The sequence below is a fragment of the Triticum dicoccoides genome, chromosome 2A (genome assembly GCF_002162155.2).
Source record: "Triticum dicoccoides isolate Atlit2015 ecotype Zavitan chromosome 2A, WEW_v2.0, whole genome shotgun sequence".
In the NCBI taxonomy this organism is placed as follows: domain Eukaryota; kingdom Viridiplantae; phylum Streptophyta; class Magnoliopsida; order Poales; family Poaceae; genus Triticum; species Triticum dicoccoides.
Window position 1 is genome coordinate 26992082 of NC_041382.1, and position 9950 is coordinate 27002031.

General features: G+C 41.7%; 1 pseudogene; it reads left to right on the forward strand.

Annotated features, from left to right (window-relative positions):
* The first annotated feature begins 6665 nt into the window (after nucleotides 1-6665).
* Nucleotides 6666-7592, forward strand: LOC119357484 (annotated as a pseudogene).
* Nucleotides 7593-9950: the final 2358 nt, after the last annotated feature.

A 9950-nucleotide genomic window follows, 5' to 3' on the forward strand; every position in this document is an offset into this window, starting at 1 on the left:
ATCCGAATGAGTGTGATTTGCATGCATGCTTATTACTTCTCTCTCCCAATAAAAAAGATGAATACATTCAACGATTCTTTTTCTCTAATTGCTTGGTGCATGCATGCATATAGGACAAAAATGTTGATGTCAGCGAAAGTTCCATTGAACTCAAAATTTTAAAATGTTCCGTAGCACAAACCGTCGCTCCGATTAAAAAAACCGTCTTCACATAAAAATCCGTCTCGACGAGATCTTCGAAACTAGATCTCATGTTGATATATTCCGATGACTTTTTTTGGGTCAAAAAGTTAGCACATCTGGGCTACATAAGTTATCATGTCTGTTATACATAAGTTACCATGCCATTTACATAGAACTTACTGGGGTATATTTTTTCAACATACTTTTACCCCGGGGTCAAAAGTGACTATGGTGTTTGTAGTGAGTTATCATCTTTGTTATGTGCATATTACCATGTTGCACAAAAGTTATCAGGTATGTTTTTCAACAGCTTTCATCCCCTCAATCAAAATATTACTGCGGTGTTTGTATATAATGTGTGTATTGTCATGTTGTTTACACATGAGTTATTGGGAGGTATTTTTCAATAGCGTTTTTTCCTGGTAAAAAAGTTACCACTTCTCGATTGTGTAAGTTATCAGCTCTGTTGTATGTATATTATCATGCTATTTACACACAAATTATCAGGGTATATTTTTCAACAAATTTTTTATCCCGGTGTGAAAAGTTACTGTGGGATTTGTTACGCGTTCACCTAAGTTATCATGTATGCAGTGCATATATTATCATGATATTTATGCAAAAGTTATCAGTTATCACGGTGTTGGTACCTAAGTTATCATGTCTGTGATGCGTTATCACCATACTATTTACACAAAAGTAACCGGGGTACATTTTTAATAACTTTTTTTTCCTTTGGGTCATAGTTACCGCGGTGTTTACATCTAAGTTATCAGGTTTGCCATGCGAAAATTACCATGCTATTTACACGTAAATTACCATGGAGATGTTTAATAAAATTTTCACCCATGTCAAAGTTTTTTTTTTTGCGCTGGATCACCCATGTCAAAGTTACCATGAAGTGCACAAATTACCATGTCATTTGCACATAAGTTACCGGGGTATGTTTCAACCCAAAAAAATCCCTCGTGTGATGTTGCCATCATAGTTGTATGTAACTTTGTGGAGACATTATCCTTATCATCATTGAAGAATTTTGCGCAGACACTATATTATCTCCATCAAAATAAGTTTTTGAACTAATAAAATAGAGATTAAAGAGTCAACTACAAAGACAAAAACATAGCAGAGAAAAGTTGGTTGTTGGGCCAACACTTGCTTGCCTTCAAAAACCCATATGTGTGTCTTTTTCTCGATCAGAACTATTCATGAGGATTTTTATGTCTATAGGTTTCCATACCAAAAAAAAATCGACACACAAACGCAAGTGCAAAAAAATTATTTATCTAAACAAAAAAGATAAACAGCGTGAGTTTGTTGTTGGATCAGTTAAGTTACCAAACAATCAGGGATCAAATCCCACTCAACCATGATTTTTTTATCACTCAAGAAATTTTATTTCGGCTTATGTGGATCGTTCGATCCGCATCGGACGGGAATCAGATTGTTTGGATCTGTTCCTAAATTCCGAACGTTTGGAAGTTACAAATTCTGTAAAAAAAGGTGCGCACAACCAGAGTTCAAACTCGCAGTCAAAGCCTTCATCTACAACGTAGTAACCACTACGCCATCGAACTGCTAGTGATATATAACTTGTTTTTTTTCTTTGGTCTCTACAGCCGCAGGAATCCCCCAGTCTTGGGAAGCTTCCAAACCGGGTTAGGATCCTCTGCTGTAACGCAGCGTGCAGTACGGTCACTGTCGTGTGGACCCGGTCCCATGTGTCATCCACACTACATCACGGTACAGTACTGCAGAAGATCTCAACCCTCTCAAACCAGAGTTTTCCCCGGTTTGTGGTCATTGCCTAGGCAGTTTTTATTTGAGTTTTCTTTTTTCTTTTGTTCTTTTTAAATGCGCGTGTTTAAAATTCATTTTTTTCTAAATTGATGATTTTCTATACTTGCGTTATATGTATGAAAGAGATGAATTTTTTTCAAATTTATGATTTTCTTAAATCAATGAACGTTTTTCTAATTTGATGAAGCTTTTTAAAATTTTATGAACTTTTTTTCAAATTAGATGAGCTTTTTTCCAAATTAGATGAGCTTTTTTCCAATTTCGATGATTTTTTTTATCAAATTCGATGAGCTTTTTAAGTTTGATAAACTTTTTTAAAATCGATATATTTTTTTCAAATGTGATTAACTTTTTATTAAATCCAATGAACTTTTTTCAAACCTGATGAACTTTTTCAAATTTCATCAAATTTGAAAAAAAAATCAAAAAATGAATAAAGTTCATCGATTTGAAAAGAATTCACGAATTTGAAAAAAATTCATCATATAAAGAAGAAAGAAAAGAAGAAGTAGAAAACGAAAAATGGAAAAATTGAAAAAGGAAAGAATAAAAAAGAAAAGAAGAAACAATAAAAGAAGGAAAAGGATGTAAGCTATCAAATCTGCCTAAGTGGCCGAGTTGTACTGTGGAACAAGAGGTCGCTGGGATTCTTCTCGCGCACGCCATTTTTTTCCTTTTATTCCTTTTAGTGGAGCCCCTGTTTTGGGCCGGCTCAATAGCTCGGCAGCATGGGCGCCTGAACCACTAGTGGGCGCCAAAGGCGCTGACTAAGAGCTGCCTGATGGGCAGCGTGCACCTCTATGTTGGATCACAAGATACAAAATAGTTGTTTGTGTGGGCCTTAGGTTTTTTGTCATCCAAAGCTGCTTTTGGAAGCCCAAACAAATGGAGCTTATGAGTTGATGAACTCATCATCCTTGTTCCTGTTGACTACATGTCTGAATTTGAAAGAATTTTCCTTCTCCTTTAGTCACCTCAAGTCAAATTCGTAGTTGTCTCACTTTTTTCCTCGGATAATATTATATGCCTCATAGATGTAGCACTCCGTTTCCTTCTGCATTTGTAGTCCACAATTTGCTATGTAACTGAACACCACATAATATACTAGCATGTATTCTTCAAGCTTTTGACATACTAACTTCATACCTTCTCAGATTCGCCATGGTGGACTCCTATCCATCTATTGTTGACGACATGGCTAATCAACAATGTCTTGGTCTGCCTGTCATGTCGTCACCATTTTCACTGCGGGCTTGTCTATCTCTCGTTTCGTCCGAGATAGTATACCGCTTCGCTGCAGGAAATCGGGTAGTGGACTTGCCCACTAACCATCTTGTCATGTCACGCTGACGACGCACATACATTTTTTCTCTTTTTATATGTTGAAAAATTATGTAATTATAATTATAATTATATATATATAATGAAAACATATTTAATTAAAAATTTAAAAGTGTTCATCATATGGTTTAAAAAAAAGAAATATCCAGAGTAGAAAACGTTCGCTCAACTTGTAGAAAATGTTGGCACCATTCAAAAAGAATTTGTGGCACGAAAAAAATGCTCATGGATTTCAAACTAATGTTGATCATATTTTCCAAAACAAATATAAAATTCATGTAATTCAAACAAAATTTGACCATTCATAAAAATATATGTAACTTTAAGAAAAAATTCATCTCTATCAAAGAAAATGCTTGTGATTTTTTTTGAAATGTTTATCCAGTATAAAAAATGTTTCTTATTGTACAAAAAAATGTTTCAACATCTATTTTAAAAATGTTTATCAAATATGTCAAAAACAAATTAGAAAAAATATATTTGGGAAGAATATTAATATTGCGTCTCAAAATTTTAAACATGGATAAAAAATTGTTTAAGATATATACAAAAAATGTACAACATATATGAAAAAAGTTGACATCAAAACGTATATTGAAAAAAAAATCTTAATAACGTATTTGAAAAATGTTAAACATGTATAAAAAAATGGTCCTGATGTATCCAAAGATCATACAATGTGTATGAAAAATTAGGCATGCATTGAAAAATAAGAAATAAGAAAAAGAAAAAAATAACACCAAAGAAAACCGGTGAAAACCAACGAAGAAACAAGAAACCAGAAGAAAAAAAATGAAATAAGAGATGCAAAACAGTGAAAACCAAAAGCAAATACATGCAACTTGAGAAAGAAACAAAGAAAATCAATGAAAACCAAAAAATAAAAAAGAAACAGGAAAATAACACACGTACACTGCCGGTTTAATACAGACAGATGGACACACGTGCAGGAAAACCAGTTGTCTAGTGAAAATAGGAAAAAAGAATCTTAAGCCGCAGGCCAACTAGCAGCCCGTGTAGGCGAGCCCTTCTTCCACGCTGCAGTAAGCGGCATATAGCTCACACGATGCCCTACTCCCTAGCCAGCACACACGTGAACTTGTTGCTTTTATGCATGCTACAAACTGAGTCCGGTCTCAGCGAGAGCTCATCTACCTTGAACCGCGACAAGCATTGTTTCTGATCTCGCGGAGAGCTCTGATTTGTCATGAACCACTGCATGCGTTGCTTCCGATCTCACTGATCAGAGACTTCCAAACCCTATTGATCTTTACTGGATATTCATCGACTTAATATGTCTCTCAAACCTGCCATGATACCACTTGTTAAAACAATCCGAGACATGTGTAATCGATCTACCGAGGAACACACAATCACACAATGATGTCGACGCCAAGATTTGTCAACGTGCTTCATCCCACAATGCTACGTCCCCGAAGTATGACTACATAGTACAACGACGACAAGCCATCGAGGTAATCAGACAGCGTCCCTGACCACCCGCCATGACGGATTTGATCACCCATGCTACAGACGCCCAGACCATCCCTAAATGTCGTGTGTCTAGCCTACAAACTTATTCCTAGTTTATTTTGGCTATTCCATAGTGCCTATATATAACACTCGGATTACACGTGTCCGACAAACATCTAACCTTCCGTGAATTACAAAACCGACAATAGTGTGATACATACACAGAGATTCGACACTTCCATATTTCAAAAGACGACCTGTGTAGGGGCAGCACGAGGCACGGGCAGTGTGAGTCCCTTCCCTTGCAACCTCCCGCTGCTCGGCCTCCACAACTCATGGCGAACAGGCAATCATACATATCGCATGCCTCTTCGGAAGTTTTGATACGACACTATGACACCTTCTAATAAAACCATGAAGGACAGGTATGGCCAAGGGACCAGGTCCACTTGGAGGAAGCGCCAATTTTATTTTTATGCCAGATAGCAACCATCGTCAAACAAGGCTCACCATGTTTTTCAAGAGAAACAAAAACGCACTGGAGCAAGCCTAGTTTTGGTTTGGCCCGACGGGGCAGGTAGGGCGTCATAGTCAGTCAAAAACATGTCAAGTTGTGCTCAATCTAGATCCTGTGACGACACCAATGCTTCCGGGTGGAGGGTTGCCGTGTTGCCTCCATGCTGGAAAGACATCACAGGACACCATTGTACCATTGGCTATCGACAACTCCCCAACCCTTGCTTTTACGAGCTCGTGGATTTCAACAAGGTAGCTCCGGTGTGACAAAGGCCGAGAGGCGGTAACAAAGCATTGCTCGTTGCGTGCCACCAGTATATGCATATTTTTGCTAGGACTTGATTGTATTTCCTTATTCTTTTAACAAAGTCCTTGCAAGGGATGATTTTATTTCCTCGCATAAGAAAAGATGATTTTATTTCATAAATGATAAATCCAGAACATTCAGATTTTAAGCATGGCAATCCAAACGTTTTTCATGACAATTTTAGTTCATGCGAGGTTGGCAACACATGACAATTTACTGACAAAAAAAGGAACTTGGATAAAGTTGCCACCTAGCGTCAACTAAAGTTGCAATGAAAAAACATTCGGGATGACATTCTTAAAATCCGAACGTTTGGAATTTATCATGGTCCTTTTATTTAACATAAGGCATTTAGCCTTTCCCTGGAAAAAAGTAAGAGTATTAAAACCCTTCCTTTTTAGCAGATTCCCAATAACTAACTACTGTAGTTAGAGTTATGTCTAAAAATCTGTCTTTGGTCAAATTACGGCCTCGATTATTTAGTTGGTAATTAAATTTGAGGTTTTATATTTGCAGCCGAATAACCCTGTATCCATTCCAATTTTTTCCTGAAACTTCCCAAGAAAAATCCCGAATTAGATCCAGATGCAGCATTCACTTCCTACTTTATTTGCGGAAAGACTAATCAAACACCGGCCAAGAAAGGCATCCAGATTCCATGTATGCAAGTAACTGGCCCTTCAAGATAACGCCCGACCATCTAGAAAGGTTTAGACATGATTTAATGCCGAATGTCTATAAAACGAGGTAAAAAGTTGCAGCAGAACATCTGCACCACGTTACTGTACGTACCAGAGAACGCGGCAGATCAAAATGGCACGCGTAGCGCTGGCTCGTTGAGTTACTCAAAATGTTAGCCACACTTTGGCTTGCCTAAGGAAATCTTGCCATATTTTTTGTGTCTATAACATGTGGGGTTCACTGCTCTTAAAAACAATTCTTGCCTTAGGTGTGGCTAAACCAAACACATACCTAACTTGGTCAAATTTGCCTAAGATTAGGCGTGGCAAAGTGTGACTGGGAACCAAACAACCCCTCCCTCTGATGCCTCTCAAGGAAAATCCCCAGCCAGCTCCTGCTGACGCTTAGCTCGCCATCGTTCAAGCTGCTGCTGGTGTCGTCCATCAGGAATGCGCGGCTGGTGGCGCCGGCGACGGTGAGCCCCCCGCTCTGCATCATGACGCCCGCCAAGGCGTCGCACGTCCAAGCCGTAGTGTGCTACGGGCGCCACCACATGGTCTCTCGTACCGATCAGCCACCCCCAACGGCGAGGCTTTCGTGGTGATCGACCTCGCCAAGTTCAACAGCGTGCGGGTGGACGCTCGTGCGTCCACCGCGTGGGTTGACTCCGGGGCAACGCTCGGGGAGCTCTACTATCGCGTCGCCACGGCGGCGCCCGGGCTGGGCTTCCCGGCTGGCGTGTGTCCAACCGTGGGCCTGGGGGCCTCATCAGCGGCGGTGGCATGGGCCTGATGATGCACAAGCACGGCCTCTCCGCCGACAACGTCCTCGACGCCACCATGGTCCACGCAGAGGGCAATCTCCTGGCGGACAAGAAGGCCATGGGGGACGACCTCTTCTGGGCCATCCGCGGCGGCGGTGGCGGGAACTTCGGCATCGTGCTGTCGTGGAAGTTGAGACTCGTGCCGGTCCCACCGAAGGTGGCCTCCTTCAATGTCACCAAGACCATGGAACAGGGCGCGGTGGACGCGGTGAGAAATGGCAAACGATCCCGCCAGCGCTCCCCGACGACCTAAGCTTACGTGTCGTCGTCCAGAAGCGTCAGGCGACCTTCCAATCTCTGTACCTCGGCAACTGCAGCGCGGTGGTGGCCACGATGCGCAGCCGGTTCCAGGAGCTCGGCCTGACGCGCCGAAATGGCTCAGCGGCCTATACGACTTCATGGCCCCGCTGGTTAGCAAGAGCCCGAGGGGCGCGTATGTCAACTATCGGGACCTCGACATTGGCGTGAACAAGGTGGTCGGTGGTGTGACGAGCTATGAGACTGCAAAGGTGTGGGGTGAGAGGTATTTCGGTCTAGCAAACTTTAAGAGACTCGCCAAGATCAAGCGTAAGGTGGATGCCACCGACTACTTCCGGAACGAGCAGAGCGTGCCGCCACTTCTCTTTTATCAGGGAATGAGCTTAAAAACGTTATAACTCGAATCATACTGTGACTCCTAATAACTCGGATGAGTTAAAAACGTTATTAACATTTGTGAACATAGAATGATCAGTTATTCAGTTGGCTACTTCTTCGCCTGTGGTTTTTATATTTCTGAGTCGAAGCTTTGGGTTATCCCATCAATGATGGAATTACTAGGACTTGAGTATCACAACTCGAATCTGGGATCTCGACCAGTTCTAATTGTTCGTTGCGTGCATTGTATGGGGAACTAAGCAAAGAGGTCATTTGCAGAGGTTTTTTTTTTGCTGGGCAAAGATATCTTTGGTGAGTATCTTTTTACACTGGGCAAAGAAGTCTTTGCTGAATTCTTTGTTTTTCTCACTCGACAAACATTGTTTTTCTTAGCCTGGCTAGTAGTAGTACAAACATTGACTAAAAAATACAGTAATATATGTTGACAGATAGTACACGTCCATGCACTGCATGCACGTCTCTAGCGCCTCACTTATCCTTCCGCTAGAATAGTTCCAGGTGGTTAGACTGTAGACTGGACTGCCACATACTCTGTATATATTGTACCAACTGAATCAATACAAAGCGTGTTGCATTCTGTCCTACTCTTTCCGGCTTACAGTATAGAAACAACTCAGCTAAAGGAGTTAAGATGCCGTTGTTTTTATTTTGCGGACGAGTGATGCCAAGCTTATGCAGTTGTGCTCCTTCAGATAATTGGCAGAGTAACTATAAGTCTATAACCCACCTCCTAAAAGTCTATAGAGGCGTTAAATTTCGGTTTTACTCTTCTAATTGGCACCTAAGAGCATCTCTAGCAGACCCCGAATAATCCCGACCCACATAAGGGGTTTACATATTGACAAAGATATGTTTTGCGGGGCGAAATCGTGCGCTGCAGAATAGACCCCGTATATGAAACTGTATAATTTGAAAAAAACTTTCGCGGAAGAAATTGCAACCACAGTGATCATTCATAGTTCATCACATACTACATGATCATACATACTACATTCTACTACTACTACTACTAGAGGGGGTGAGGGATCTCGCGGCGGCGAGGCCGAGGTCGATGTACCAAAATGGACGAGCTCGCGGCCGAGGACGATGCGGTGGAGGAGCTTAGTCCTCCTCGTCGGAGCTGACGAGATCGATGAACTTCTGCCCCTGCTCCTCGCGGATGCGCCGCCACTCGTCGTCCTTGTCCTTCGCGGTGAGGTTGGCTGCGACCGCCTGCTTGAGCGGGAGGTCTTCAAGCTCCTCGTCCTGGTAGCGGCGCTCCACCTCCTCGCGCAAAACTAACTTAATTGTTTCCTTATCTAAATAGCCCCTAACTTTTATTTACCTGTTGTTTATTATCTTGCAACATATCACACATACAAAGTACTTCTAGTTTCATACTTGTTTTAGGTAAACCGAACATTAAGTGTGCATAGATTTGTATTGGTGGTTGATAGAACTTAAGGGGATATTTGTTCTACCTTTAGCTCCTCGTTGGGTTTGACACTTTTACTTATCGAGAAATGCTACCAATTGATCCCCTATAATTGTGGGTTATCAAGGGCACAACCCACCATCACGCGCTTCGGCCCTAGGGCGTGCCCTGGTGTCTTGTGGTCGCTATGGGCCTCCGTTTGCGCTGATTCCACCTCCCAATAATCACAAATATTGCAAAATAATTCTCAGTAAATTTTTATCGCGTTTGGAGTTCGTTTGATATGGATTATTCTGTGAAACAAAAACATGTAACAAGTAGGAACTGGCAAAGGGCATTGGATCAATAGGTTAGTCCAATAAATCATATAAATGTTGTCAAAAATATGTGAAAGTTGTATAATATTCGCATGAAACAATCAAAAATTATAGATACGACAGAGACATGTCAGTTTTCATCCGGATACCCGAACATGGAGAGGAGCACTACGACGACGTCTTCAAGAAGATAACGTCGCCCACAAACGTTGCCGTCGTCAGTGATAAAGCGCGGAGCTTTCGCTCGGCAACTCCTCCGTGTCACCAAACGAGGTCTCGAGGACAAGCGCGACGAGTCCAGAAATCAAGATCCAGATCGGGGCACCACCATCGTCCAAGACAAAGAGCGCGCCCGAGCCACCCGCTACACCACCTCGAGCCCCCCACACGACCAAGAGAGAATGACATCACCGCCGCCACAGTGCCCACCGGCGAGCC